Raw genomic sequence first — 12073 nt, forward strand, 5'->3', positions numbered from 1 at the left:
GTTAATTCATAGAAGTGCAAAACCACTTTGAGGAATTATCATTTGGGGAAGAAATGGCAAATATTCAATCAGAGTCGTATCCAGTTTATTTAGTATATGTACCCTCAATTACTCAAATTATTCCACCCTTCGATAGCTCAGTTGGTAGAGCGGAGGAGTGTAGTGAAATGAGTCTGAAATCCTTAGGTCGCTGGTTCAACTCCGGCTCGAAGGAATTTTATAGGGTTGCAAAACCACTTTGAGGAAGTATCATTTCATGAAGAAATGGTAGTTAATCAGAGAAAGTCCTTACCACTAGACATATTTAGGTTTTCTCTCAATTACGCAAGACCACTCAACCTTCGAAAGCGCATTTGGTGGGGCAGCGGACTGTAATGAGATGAGTCTGAAATCCATTGGTCGCTGGTTCAACTCCGGCTAAAAGGTAATTTATAGAAGTGCAAAACCACTTTGAGGAATTATCATTTGGGGAAGAAATGGCAAATATTCAATCAGAGAGAGTCGTATCCAGTTTATTTAGTATATGTACCCTCAATTACTCAAATTATCCCACCTTTCGATAGCTCAGTTGGTAGAGCGGAGGACTGTAGTGAAATGAGTCTGAAATCCTTAGGTCGCTGGTTCAACTCCGGCTCGAAGGAATTTTATAGGGTTGCAAAACCACTTTGAGGAAGTATCATTTCATGAAGAAATGGTAGTTAATCAGAGAAAGTCCTTACCACTAGACATATTTAGGTTTTCTCTCAATTACGCAAGACCACTCAACCTTCGAAAGCGCATTTGGTGGGGCAGCGGACTGTAATGAGATGAGTCTGAAATCCATTGGTCGCTGGTTCAACTCCGGCTAAAAGGTAATTTATAGAAGGGCAAAACTCCTTTGAGGATTTATCATTTGGGGAAGAAATGGCAAATATTCAATCAGAGATAGTCATATCCAGTTTATTTAGTATATGTACCCTCAATTACTCAAATTAGCTCACCCTTCGATAGCTCAGTTGGTAGAGCGGAGGACTGTAGTGAAATGAGTCTGTAATCCTTAGGTCGCTGGTTCAACTCTGGCTCGAAGGAATTATATAGGGTTGCAAAACCACTTTGAGGAAGTATCATTTCATGAAGAAATGGTAGTTAATCAGAGAAAGTCGTTACCAATAGACACATTTAGGTTTTCTCTCAATTACGCAAGACCACTCAACCTTCGAAAGCGCAGTTGGTGGGGCAGAGGACTGTAATGAAAAGAGTCTGAAATCCATTGGTCGCTGGTTCAACTCCGGCTAGAAGGTAATTTATAGAAGGGCAAAACTCCTTTGAGGATTTATCATTTGGGGAAGAAATGGCAAATATTCATTCAGAGATAGTCGTATCCAGTTTATTTAGTATATGTACCTTCAATTGCTCAAAGTATCTCATCCTTCGATTGCTCAGTTGGTAGAGCGGAGGACTGTAGTGAAATGAGTCTGAAATCCTTAGGTCGCTGGTTCAACTCCGGCTCGAAGGAATTTTATAGGGTTGCAAAACCACTTTGAGGAAGTATCATTTCATGAAGAAATGGTAGTTAATCAGAGAAAGTCGTTACCAATAGACATATTTCGGTATTCTCTCAATTACGTAAGACCACTCAACATTCGATAGCGCAGTTGGTGGGGCAGAGGACTGTAATGAAAAGAGTCTGAAATCCTTTGGTCGTTGGTTCAACTCCGGCTAGAAGTTAATTCATAGAAGTGCAAAACCACTTTGAGGAATTATCATTTGGGGAAGAAATGGCAAATATTCAATCAGAGAGAGTCGTATCCAGTTTATTTAGTATACGTACCCTCAATTACTCAAATTATCCCACCCTTCGATAGCTCAGTTGGTAGAGCGGAGGACTGTAGTGAAATGAGTCTGTAATCCTTAGGTCGCTGGTTCAACTCTGGCTCGAAGGAATTATATAGGGTTGCAAAACCACTTTGAGGAAGTATCATTTCATGAAGAAATGGTAGTTAATCAGAGAAAGTCGTTACCAATAGATATATTTCGGTATTCTCTCAATTACGCAAGACCACTCAACATTCGATAGCGCAGTTGGTGGGGCAGAGGACTGTAATGAAAAGAGTCTGAATTCCTTTGGTCGTTGGTTCAACTCCGGCTAGAAGTTAATTCATAGAAGTGCAAAACCACTTTGAGGAATTATCATTTGGGGAAGAAATGGCAAATATTCAATCAGAGAGAGTCGTATCCAGTTTATTTAGTATATGTACCCTCAATTACTCAAATTAGCTCACCCTTCGATAGCTCAGTTGGTAGAGCGGAGGACTGTAGTGAAATGAGTCTGTAATCCTTAGGTCGCTGGTTCAACTCTGGCTCGAAGGAATTATATAGGGTTGCAAAACCACTTTGAGGAAGTATCATTTCATGAAGAAATGGTAGTTAATCAGAGAAAGTCCTTACCACTAGACATATTTAGGTTTTCTCTCAATTACGCAAGACCACTCAACCTTCGAAAGCGCATTTGGTGGGGCAGCGGACTGTAATGAGATGAGTCTGAAATCCATTGGTCGCTGGTTCAACTCCGGCTAAAAGGTAATTTATAGAAGGGCAAAACTCCTTTGAGGATTTATCATTTGGGGAAGAAATGGCAAATATTCAATCAGAGATAGTCGTATCCAGTTTATTTAGTATATGTACCCTCAATTACTCAAATTATCTCACCCTTCGATAGCTCAGTTGGTATAGCGGAGGACTGTAGTGAAATGAGTCTGTAATCCTTAGGTCGCTGGTTCAACTCTGGCTCGAAGGAATTATATAGGGTTGCAAAACCACTTTGAGGAAGTATCATTTCATGAAGAAATGGTAGTTAATCAGAGAAAGTCGTTACCAATAGACACATTTAGGTTTTCTCTCAATTACGCAAGACCACTCAACCTTCGAAAGCGCAGTTGGTGGGGCAGAGGACTGTAATGAAAAGAGTCTGAAATCCATTGGTCGCTGGTTCAACTCCGGCCAGAAGTTAATTCATAGAAGTGCAAAACCACTTTGAGGAATTATCATTTGGGGAAGAAATTGAAACTGTTCAATCAGAGAATGTCGTTTCCAGTTTATTTAGTAGATTGTCTCTCAATTACACAGGGATTCTTAACCCTCGATAGCTCAGTTGGTAGAGCGGAGGACTGGTTCAACTCCGGCTAGAAGTTAATTCATAGAAGTGCAAAACCACTTTGAGGAATTATCATTTGGGGAAGAAATGGCAAATATTCAATCAGAGAGTCGTATCCAGTTTATTTAGTATATGTACCCTCAATTACTCAAATTATCCCACCTTCGATAGCTCAGTTGGTAGAGCGGAGGACTGTAGTGAAATGAGTCTGAAATCCTTAGGTCGCTGGTTCAACTCCGGCTCGAAGGAATTTTATAGGGTTGCAAAACCACTTTGAGGAAGTATCATTTCATGAAGAAATGGTAGTTAATCAGAGAAAGTCCTTACCACTAGACATATTTAGGTTTTCTCTCAATTACGCAAGACCACTCAACCTTCGACAGCGCATTTGGTGGGGCAGCGGACTGTAATGAGATGAGTCTGAAATCCATTGGTCGCTGGTTCAACTCCGGCTAAAAGGTAATTTATAGAAGGGCAAAACTCCTTTGAGGATTTATCATTTGGGGAAGAAATGGCAAATATTCAATCAGAGATAGTCGTATCCAGTTTATTTAGTATATGTACCCTCAATTACTCAAATTATCTCACCCTTCGATAGCTCAGTTGGTAGAGCGGAGGACTGTAGTGAAATGAGTCTGTAATCCTTAGGTCGCTGGTTCAACTCTGGCTCGAAGGAATTATATAGGGTTGCAAAACCACTTTGAGGAAGTATCATTTCATGAAGAAATGGTAGTTAATCAGAGAAAGTCGTTAACAATAGACATATTTAGGTTTTCTCTCAATTACGCAAGACCACTCAACCTTCGAAAGCGCAGTTGGTGGGGCAGAGGACTGTAATGAAAAGAGTCTGAAATCCATTGGTCGCTGGTTCAACTCCGGCTAGAAGGTAATTTATAGAAGGGCAAAACTCCTTTGAGGATTTATCATTTGGGGAAGAAATGGCAAATATTCAATCAGAGATAGTCGTATCCAGTTTATTTAGTATATGTACCTTCAATTACTCAAATTATCTCATCCTTCGATTGCTCAGTTGGTAGAGCGGAGGATTGTAGTGAAATGAGTCTGAAATCCTTAGGTCGCTGGTTCAACTCCGGCTCTGAGGAATTTTATAGGGTTGCAAAACCACTTTGAGGAAGTATCATTTCATGAAGAAATGGTAGTTAATCAGAGAAAGTCGTTACCAATAGACATATTTCGGTATTCTCTCAATTACGTAAGACCACTCAACATTCGATAGCGCAGTTGGTGGGGCAGAGGACTGTAATGAAAAGAGTCTGAAATCCTTTGGTCGTTGGTTCAACTCCGGCTAGAAGTTAATTCATAGAAGTGTAAAACAACTTTGAGGAATTATCATTTGGGGAAGAAATGGAAACTGTTCAATCAGAGAATGTATTTTCCAGTTTATTTACTATATTGTCTCTTAATTAAGCAGAGATATTTAACGTTCGATAGCTCAGTTGGTAGAGCGGAGGACTGTAGTGAAATGAGTCTGAAATCCTTAGGTCGCTGGTTCAACTCCGGCTCGAAGGGATTTTATAGGGTTGCAATACCACTTTGAGGAAGTATCATTTCATGAAGAAATGGTAGTTAATCAGAGAAAGTCGTTACCAATAGACATATTTAGGTTTTCTCTCAATTACGCAAGACCACTCAACCTTCGAAAGCGCAGTTGGTGGGGCAGAGGACTGTAATGAAAAGAGTCTGAAATCCTTTGGTCGTTGGTTCAACTCCGGCTAGAAGTTAATTCATAGAAGTGCAAAACCACTTTGAGGAATTATCATTTGGGGAAGAAATTGAAACTGTTCAATCAGAGAATGTCGTTTCCAGTTTATTTAGTAGATTGTCTCTCAATTACACAGGGATTCTTAACCCTCGATAGCTCAGTTGGTAGAGCGGAGGACTGGTTTAACTCCCGCTAGAAGGTAATTTATAGAAGGGCAAAACTACTTTAAGGATTTATCATTTGGGGAAGAAATGGCAAATATTCAATCAGAGATAGTCGTATCCAGTTTATTTAGTATATGTACCCTCAATTACTCAAATTATCTCACCCTTCGATAGCTCAGTTGGTTGAGCGGAGGACTGTAGTGAAGTGAGTCTGTAATCCTTAGGTCGCTGGTTCAACTCCGGCTCGAAGGAATTTTATAGGGTTGCAAAACCACTTTGAGGAAGTATCATTTCATGAAGAAATGGTAGTTAATCAGAGAAAGTCGTTACCAATAGACACATTTAGGTTTTCTCTCAATTACGCAAGACCACTCAACCTTCGAAAGCGCAGTTGGTGGGGCAGAGGACTGTAATGAAAAGAGTCTGAAATCCATTGGTCGTTGGTTCAACTCCGGCTAGAAGTTAATTCATAGAAGTGTAAAACAACTTTGAGGAATTATCATTTGGGGAAGAAATGGAAACTGTTCAATCAGAGAATGTATTTTCCAGTTTATTTACTATATTGTCTCTTAATTAAGCAGAGATATTTAACGTTCGATAGCTCAGTTGGTAGAGCGGAGGACTGTAGTGAAATGAGTCTGAAATCCTTAGGTCGCTGGTTCAACTCCGGCTCGAAGGAATTTTATAGGGTTGCAAAACCACTTTGAGGAAGTATCATTTCATGAAGAAATGGTAGTTAATCAGAGAAAGTCCTTACCACTAGACATATTTAGGTTTTCTCTCAATTACGCAAGACCACTCAACCTTCGACAGCGCATTTGGTGGGGCAGCGGACTGTAATGAGATGAGTCTGAAATCCATTGGTCGCTTGTTCAACTCCGGCTAAAAGGTAATTTATAGAAGGGCAAAACTCCTTTGAGGATTTATCATTTGGGGAAGAAATGGCAAATATTCAATCAGAGATAGTCGTATCCAGTTTATTTAGTATATGTACCCTCAATTACTCAAATTATCTCACCCTTCGATAGCTCAGTTGGTAGAGCGGAGGACTGTAGTGAAATGAGTCTGTAATCCTTAGGTCGCTGGTTCAACTCTGGCTCGAAGGAATTATATAGGGTTGCAAAACCACTTTGAGGAAGTATCATTTCATGAAGAAATGGTAGTTAATCAGAGAAAGTCGTTACCAATAGACATATTTCGGTATTCTCTCAATTACGTAAGACCACTCAACATTCGATAGCGCAGTTGGTGGGGCAGAGGACTGTAATGAAAAGAGTCTGAAATCCATTGGTCGTTGGTTCAACTCCGGCTAGAAGTTAATTCATAGAAGTGTAAAACAACTTTGAGGAATTATCATTTGGGGAAGAAATGGAAACTGTTCAATCAGAGAATGTATTTTCCAGTTTATTTACTATATTGTCTCTTAATTAAGCAGAGATATTTAACGTTCGATAGCTCAGTTGGTAGAGCGGAGGACTGTAGTGAAATGAGTCTGAAATCCTTAGGTCGCTGGTTCAACTCCGGCTCGAAGGGATTTTATAGGGTTGCAATACCACTTTGAGGAAGTATCATTTCATGAAGAAATGGTAGTTAATCAGAGAAAGTCGTTACCAATAGACATATTTAGGTTTTCTCTCAATTACGCAAGACCACTCAACCTTCGAAAGCGCAGTTGGTGGGGCAGAGGACTGTAATGAAAAGAGTCTGAAATCCTTTGGTCGTTGGTTCAACTCCGGCTAGAAGTTAATTCATAGAAGTGCAAAACCACTTTGAGGAATTATCATTTGGGGAAGAAATTGAAACTGTTCAATCAGAGAATGTCGTTTCCAGTTTATTTAGTAGATTGTCTCTCAATTACACAGGGATTCTTAACCCTCGATAGCTCAGTTGGTAGAGCGGAGGACTGGTTTAACTCCGGCTAGAAGGTAATTTATAGAAGGGCAAAACTACTTTGAGGATTTATCATTTGGGTAAGAAATGGCAAATATTCAATCAGAGATAGTCGTATCCAGTTTATTTAGTATATGTACCCTAAATTACTCAAATTATCACACCCTTCGATAGCTCAGTTGGTAGAGCGGAGGACTGTAGTGAAATGAGTCTGAAATCCTTAGGTCGCTGGTTCAACTCCGGCTCGAAGGAATTTTATAGGGTTGCAAAACCACTTTGAGGAAGTATCATTTCATGAAGAAATGGTAGTTAATCAGAGAAAGTCGTTACCGATAGACATATTTCGGTATTCTCTCAATTACGCAAGACCACTCAACATTCGATAGCGCAGTTGGTGGGGCAGAGGACTGTAATGAAACGAGTCTGAATTCCTTTGGTCGTTGGTTCAACTCCGGCTAGAAGTTAATTCATAGAAGTGCAAAACCACTTTGAGGAATTATCATTTGGGGAAGAAATGGCAAATATTCAATCAGAGTCGTATCCAGTTTATTTAGTATATGTACCCTCAATTACTCAAATTATCCCACCCTTCGATAGCTCAGTTGGTAGAGCGGAGGACTGTAGTGAAATGAGTCTGAAATCCTTAGGTTGCTGGTTCAACTCCGGCTCGAAGGAATGTTATAGGGTTGCAAAACCACTTTGAGGAAGTATCATTTCATGAAGAAATGGTAGTTAATCAGAGAAAGTCCTTACCACTAGACATATTTAGGTTTTCTCTCAATTACGCAAGACCACTCAACCTTCGACAGCGCATTTGGTGGGGCAGCGGACTGTAATGAGATGAGTCTGAAATCCATTGGTCGCTGGTTCAACTCCGGCTAAAAGGTAATTTATAGAAGGGCAAAACTCCTTTGAGGATTTATCATTTGGGGAAGAAATGGCAAATATTCAATCAGAGATAGTCGTATCCAGTTTATTTAGTATATGTACCCTCAATTACTCAAATTATCTCACCCTTCGATAGCTCAGTTGGTAGAGCGGAGGACTGTAGTGAAATGAGTCTGTAATCCTTAGGTCGCTGGTTCAACTCTGGCTCGAAGGAATTATATAGGGTTGCAAAACCACTTTGAGGATGTATCATTTCATGAAGAAATGGTAGTTAATCAGAAAAAGTCGTTACCAATAGACACATTTAGGTTTTCTCTCAATTACGCAAGACCACTCAACCTTCGAAAGCGCAGTTGGTGGGGCAGAGGACTGTAATGAAAAGAGTCTGAAATCCATTGGTCGCTGGTTCAACTCCGGCTAGAAGGTAATTTATAGAAGGGCAAAACTCCTTTGAGGATTTATCATTTGGGGAAGAAATGGCAAATATTCAATCAGAGATAGTCGTATCCAGTTTATTTAGTATATGTACCTTCAATTACTCAAATTATCTCATCCTTCGATTGCTCAGTTGGTAGAGTGGAGGATTGTAGTGAAATGAGTCTGAAATCCTTAGGTCGCTGGTTCAACTCCGGCTCTAATGAATTTTATAGGGTTGCAAAACCACTTTGAGGAAGTATCATTTCATGAAGAAATGGTAGTTAATCAGAGAAAGTCGTTACCAATAGACATATTTCGGTATTCTCTCAATTACGTAAGACCACTCAACATTCGATAGCGCAGTTGGTGGGGCAGAGGACTGTAATGAAAAGAGTCTGAAATCCTTAGGTCGTTGGTTCAACTCCGGCTAGAAGTTAATTCATAGAAGTGTAAAACAACTTTGAGGAATTATCATTTGGGGAAGAAATGGAAACTGTTCAATCAGAGAATGTATTTTCCAGTTTATTTACTATATTGTCTCTTAATTAAGCAGAGATATTTAACGTTCGATAGCTCAGTTGGTAGAGCGGAGGACTGTAGTGAAATGAGTCTGAAATCCTTAGGTCGCTGGTTCAACTCCGGCTCGAAGGGATTTTATAGGGTTGCAATACCACTTTGAGGAAGTATCATTTCATGAAGAAATGGTAGTTAATCAGAGAAAGTCGTTACCAATAGACATATTTAGGTTTTCTCTCAATTACGCAAGACCACTCAACCTTCGAAAGCGCAGTTGGTGGGGCAGAGGACTGTAATGAAAGGAGTCTGAAATCCTTTGGTCGTTGGTTCAACTCCGGCTAGAAGTTAATTCATAGAAGTGCAAAACCACTTTGAGGAATTATCATTTGGGGAAGAAATTGAAACTGTTCAATTAGAGAATGTCGTTTCCAGTTTATTTAGTAGATTGTCACTCAATTACACAGGGATTCTTAACCCTCGATAGCTCAGTTGGTAGAGCGGAGGACTGGTTTAACTCCGGCTAGAAGGTAATTTATAGAAGGGCAAAACTACTTTGAGGATTTATCATTTGGGGAAGAAATGGCAAATATTCAATCAGAGATAGTCGTATCCAGTTTATTTAGTATATGTACCCTAAATTACTCAAATTATCACACCCTTGATAGCTCAGTTGGTAGAGCGGAGGACTGTAGTGAAATGAGTCTGAAATCCTTAGGTCGCTGGTTCAACTCCGGCTCGAAGGAATTTTATAGGGTTGCAAAACCATTTTGAGGAAGTATCATTTCATGAAGAAATTGTAGTTAATCAGAGAAAGTCGTTACCGATAGCTTCGATAGCTCAGTTGGTAGAGGGGAGGACTGTAGTGAAATGAGTCTGTAATCCTTAGGTCGCTGGTTCAACTCTGGCTCAAAGGAATTTTATAGGGTTGCAAAACCACTTTGAGGAAGTATCATTTCATGAAGAAATGGTAGTTAATCAGAGAAAGTCGTTACCAATAGACACATTTAGGTTTTCTCTCAATTACGCAAGACCACTCAACCTTCGAAAGCGCAGTTGGTGGGGCAGAGGACTGTAATGAAAAGAGTCTGAAATCCATTGGTCGTTGGTTCAACTCCGGCTAGAAGTTAATTCATAGAAGTGTAAAACAACTTTGAGGAATTATCATTTGGGGAAGAAATGGAAACTGTTCAATCAGAGAATGTATTTTCCAGTTTATTTACTATATTGTCTCTTAATTAAGCAGAGATATTTAACGTTCGATAGCTCAGTTGGTAGAGCGGAGGACTGTAGTGAAATGAGTCTGAAATCCTTAGGTCGCTGGTTCAACTCCGGCTCGAAGGAATTTTATAGGGTTGCAAAACCACTTTGAGGAAGTATCATTTCATGATGAAATGGTAGTTAATCAGAGAAAGTCCTTACCACTAGACATATTTAGGTTTTCTCTCAATTACGCAAGACCACTCAACCTTCGACAGCGCATTTGGTGGGGCAGCGGACTGTAATGAGATGAGTCTGAAATCCATTGGTCGCTGGTTCAACTCCGGCTAAAAGGTAATTTATAGAAGGGCAAAACTCCTTTGAGGATTTATCATTTGGGGAAGAAATGGCAAATATTCAATCAGAGATAGTCGTATCCAGTTTATTTAGTATATGTACCCTCAATTACTCAAATTATCTCACCCTTCGATAGCTCAGTTGGTAGAGCGGAGGACTGTAGTGAAATGAGTCTGTAATCCTTAGGTCGCTGGTTCAACTCTGGCTCGAAGGAATTATATAGGGTTGCAAAACCACTTTGAGGAAGTATCATTTCATGAAGAAATGGTAGTTAATCAGAGAAAGTCGTTACCAATAGACATATTTCGGTATTCTCTCAATTACGTAAGACCACTCAACATTCGATAGCGCAGTTGGTGGGGCAGAGGACTGTAATGAAAAGAGTCTGAAATCCTTTGGTCGTTGGTTCAACTCCGGCTAGAAGTTAATTCATAGAAGTGTAAAACAACTTTGAGGAATTATCATTTGGGGAAGAAATGGAAACTGTTCAATCAGAGAATGTATTTTCCAGTTTATTTACTATATTGTCTCTTAATTAAGCAGAGATATTTAACGTTCGATAGCTCAGTTGGTAGAGCGGAGGACTGTAGTGAAATGAGTCTGAAATCCTTAGGTCGCTGGTTCAACTCCGGCTCGAAGGGATTTTATAGGGTTGCAATACCACTTTGAGGAAGTATCATTTCATGAAGAAATGGTAGTTAATCAGAGAAAGTCGTTACCAATAGACATATTTAGGTTTTCTCTCAATTACGCAAGACCACTCAACCTTCGAAAGCGCAGTTGGTGGGGCAGAGGACTGTAATGAAAAGAGTCTGAAATCCTTTGGTCGTTGGTTCAACTCCGGCTAGAAGTTAATTCATAGAAGTGCAAAACCACTTTGAGGAATTATCATTTGGGGAAGAAATTGAAACTGTTCAATCAGAGAATGTCGTTTCCAGTTTATTTAGTAGATTGTCTCTCAATTACACAGGGATTCTTAACCCTCGATAGCTCAGTTGGTAGAGCGGAGGACTGGTTTAACTCCGGCTAGAAGGTAATTTATAGAAGGGCAAAACTACTTTGAGGATTTATCATTTGGGTAAGAAATGGCAAATATTCAATCAGAGATAGTCGTATCCAGTTTATTTAGTATATGTACCCTAAATTACTCAAATTATCACACCCTTCGATAGCTCAGTTGGTAGAGCGGAGGACTGTAGTGAAATGAGTCTGAAATCCTTAGGTCGCTGGTTCAACTCCGGCTCGAAGGAATTTTATAGGGTTGCAAAACCACTTTGAGGAAGTATCATTTCATGAAGAAATGGTAGTTAATCAGAGAAAGTCGTTACCGATAGACATATTTCGGTATTCTCTCAATTACGCAAGACCACTCAACATTCGATAGCGCAGTTGGTGGGGCAGAGGACTGTAATGAAACGAGTCTGAATTCCTTTGGTCGTTGGTTCAACTCCGGCTAGAAGTTAATTCATAGAAGTGCAAAACCACTTTGAGGAATTATCATTTGGGGAAGAAATGGCAAATATTCAATCAGAGTCGTATCCAGTTTATTTAGTATATGTACCCTCAATTACTCAAATTATCCCACCCTTCGATAGCTCAGTTGGTAGAGCGGAGGACTGTAGTGAAATGAGTCTGAAATCCTTAGGTTGCTGGTTCAACTCCGGCTCGAAGGAATGTTATAGGGTTGCAAAACCACTTTGAGGAAGTATCATTTCATGTAGAAATGGTAGTTAATCAGAGAAAGTCCTTACCACTAGACATATTTAGGTTTTCTCTCAATTACGCAAG

The 12073-nt window shown here is 39.8% G+C and overlaps 14 non-coding genes across 14 annotated transcripts; all 14 read left to right on the forward strand.

Moving 5' to 3' along the window:
- The first annotated feature begins 553 nt into the window (after window positions 1-553).
- trnay-gua (transfer RNA tyrosine (anticodon GUA)) lies at window positions 554-641 on the forward strand. Its single transcript is given in 2 exon segments — window positions 554-590; window positions 606-641. It is a non-coding gene; the product is annotated as a tRNA-Tyr (tRNA).
- Window positions 642-980: 339 nt separating this feature from the next.
- Window positions 981-1068, forward strand: trnay-gua (transfer RNA tyrosine (anticodon GUA)). The gene is given in 2 exon segments: window positions 981-1017; window positions 1033-1068. It is a non-coding gene; the product is annotated as a tRNA-Tyr (tRNA).
- Window positions 1069-1407: 339 nt separating this feature from the next.
- trnay-gua (transfer RNA tyrosine (anticodon GUA)) lies at window positions 1408-1495 on the forward strand. Its single transcript is given in 2 exon segments — window positions 1408-1444; window positions 1460-1495. It is a non-coding gene; the product is annotated as a tRNA-Tyr (tRNA).
- Window positions 1496-1834: 339 nt separating this feature from the next.
- trnay-gua (transfer RNA tyrosine (anticodon GUA)) lies at window positions 1835-1922 on the forward strand. Its single transcript is given in 2 exon segments — window positions 1835-1871; window positions 1887-1922. It is a non-coding gene; the product is annotated as a tRNA-Tyr (tRNA).
- Window positions 1923-2261: 339 nt separating this feature from the next.
- On the forward strand, window positions 2262-2349 carry trnay-gua (transfer RNA tyrosine (anticodon GUA)). The gene is given in 2 exon segments: window positions 2262-2298; window positions 2314-2349. It is a non-coding gene; the product is annotated as a tRNA-Tyr (tRNA).
- Window positions 2350-3294: 945 nt separating this feature from the next.
- On the forward strand, window positions 3295-3382 carry trnay-gua (transfer RNA tyrosine (anticodon GUA)). The gene is given in 2 exon segments: window positions 3295-3331; window positions 3347-3382. It is a non-coding gene; the product is annotated as a tRNA-Tyr (tRNA).
- Window positions 3383-3721: 339 nt separating this feature from the next.
- trnay-gua (transfer RNA tyrosine (anticodon GUA)) lies at window positions 3722-3809 on the forward strand. Its single transcript is given in 2 exon segments — window positions 3722-3758; window positions 3774-3809. It is a non-coding gene; the product is annotated as a tRNA-Tyr (tRNA).
- A 2229-nt stretch (window positions 3810-6038) lies between these two features.
- Window positions 6039-6126, forward strand: trnay-gua (transfer RNA tyrosine (anticodon GUA)). The gene is given in 2 exon segments: window positions 6039-6075; window positions 6091-6126. It is a non-coding gene; the product is annotated as a tRNA-Tyr (tRNA).
- A 948-nt stretch (window positions 6127-7074) lies between these two features.
- trnay-gua (transfer RNA tyrosine (anticodon GUA)) lies at window positions 7075-7162 on the forward strand. Its single transcript is given in 2 exon segments — window positions 7075-7111; window positions 7127-7162. It is a non-coding gene; the product is annotated as a tRNA-Tyr (tRNA).
- A 335-nt stretch (window positions 7163-7497) lies between these two features.
- On the forward strand, window positions 7498-7585 carry trnay-gua (transfer RNA tyrosine (anticodon GUA)). Its single transcript is given in 2 exon segments — window positions 7498-7534; window positions 7550-7585. It is a non-coding gene; the product is annotated as a tRNA-Tyr (tRNA).
- Window positions 7586-7924: 339 nt separating this feature from the next.
- Window positions 7925-8012, forward strand: trnay-gua (transfer RNA tyrosine (anticodon GUA)). The gene is given in 2 exon segments: window positions 7925-7961; window positions 7977-8012. It is a non-coding gene; the product is annotated as a tRNA-Tyr (tRNA).
- Window positions 8013-10411: 2399 nt separating this feature from the next.
- trnay-gua (transfer RNA tyrosine (anticodon GUA)) lies at window positions 10412-10499 on the forward strand. Its single transcript is given in 2 exon segments — window positions 10412-10448; window positions 10464-10499. It is a non-coding gene; the product is annotated as a tRNA-Tyr (tRNA).
- A 948-nt stretch (window positions 10500-11447) lies between these two features.
- Window positions 11448-11535, forward strand: trnay-gua (transfer RNA tyrosine (anticodon GUA)). Its single transcript is given in 2 exon segments — window positions 11448-11484; window positions 11500-11535. It is a non-coding gene; the product is annotated as a tRNA-Tyr (tRNA).
- Window positions 11536-11870: 335 nt separating this feature from the next.
- On the forward strand, window positions 11871-11958 carry trnay-gua (transfer RNA tyrosine (anticodon GUA)). Its single transcript is given in 2 exon segments — window positions 11871-11907; window positions 11923-11958. It is a non-coding gene; the product is annotated as a tRNA-Tyr (tRNA).
- Window positions 11959-12073: the final 115 nt, after the last annotated feature.

This window comes from Gadus morhua, chromosome 22 (genome assembly GCF_902167405.1).
Source record: "Gadus morhua chromosome 22, gadMor3.0, whole genome shotgun sequence".
In the NCBI taxonomy this organism is placed as follows: domain Eukaryota; kingdom Metazoa; phylum Chordata; class Actinopteri; order Gadiformes; family Gadidae; genus Gadus; species Gadus morhua.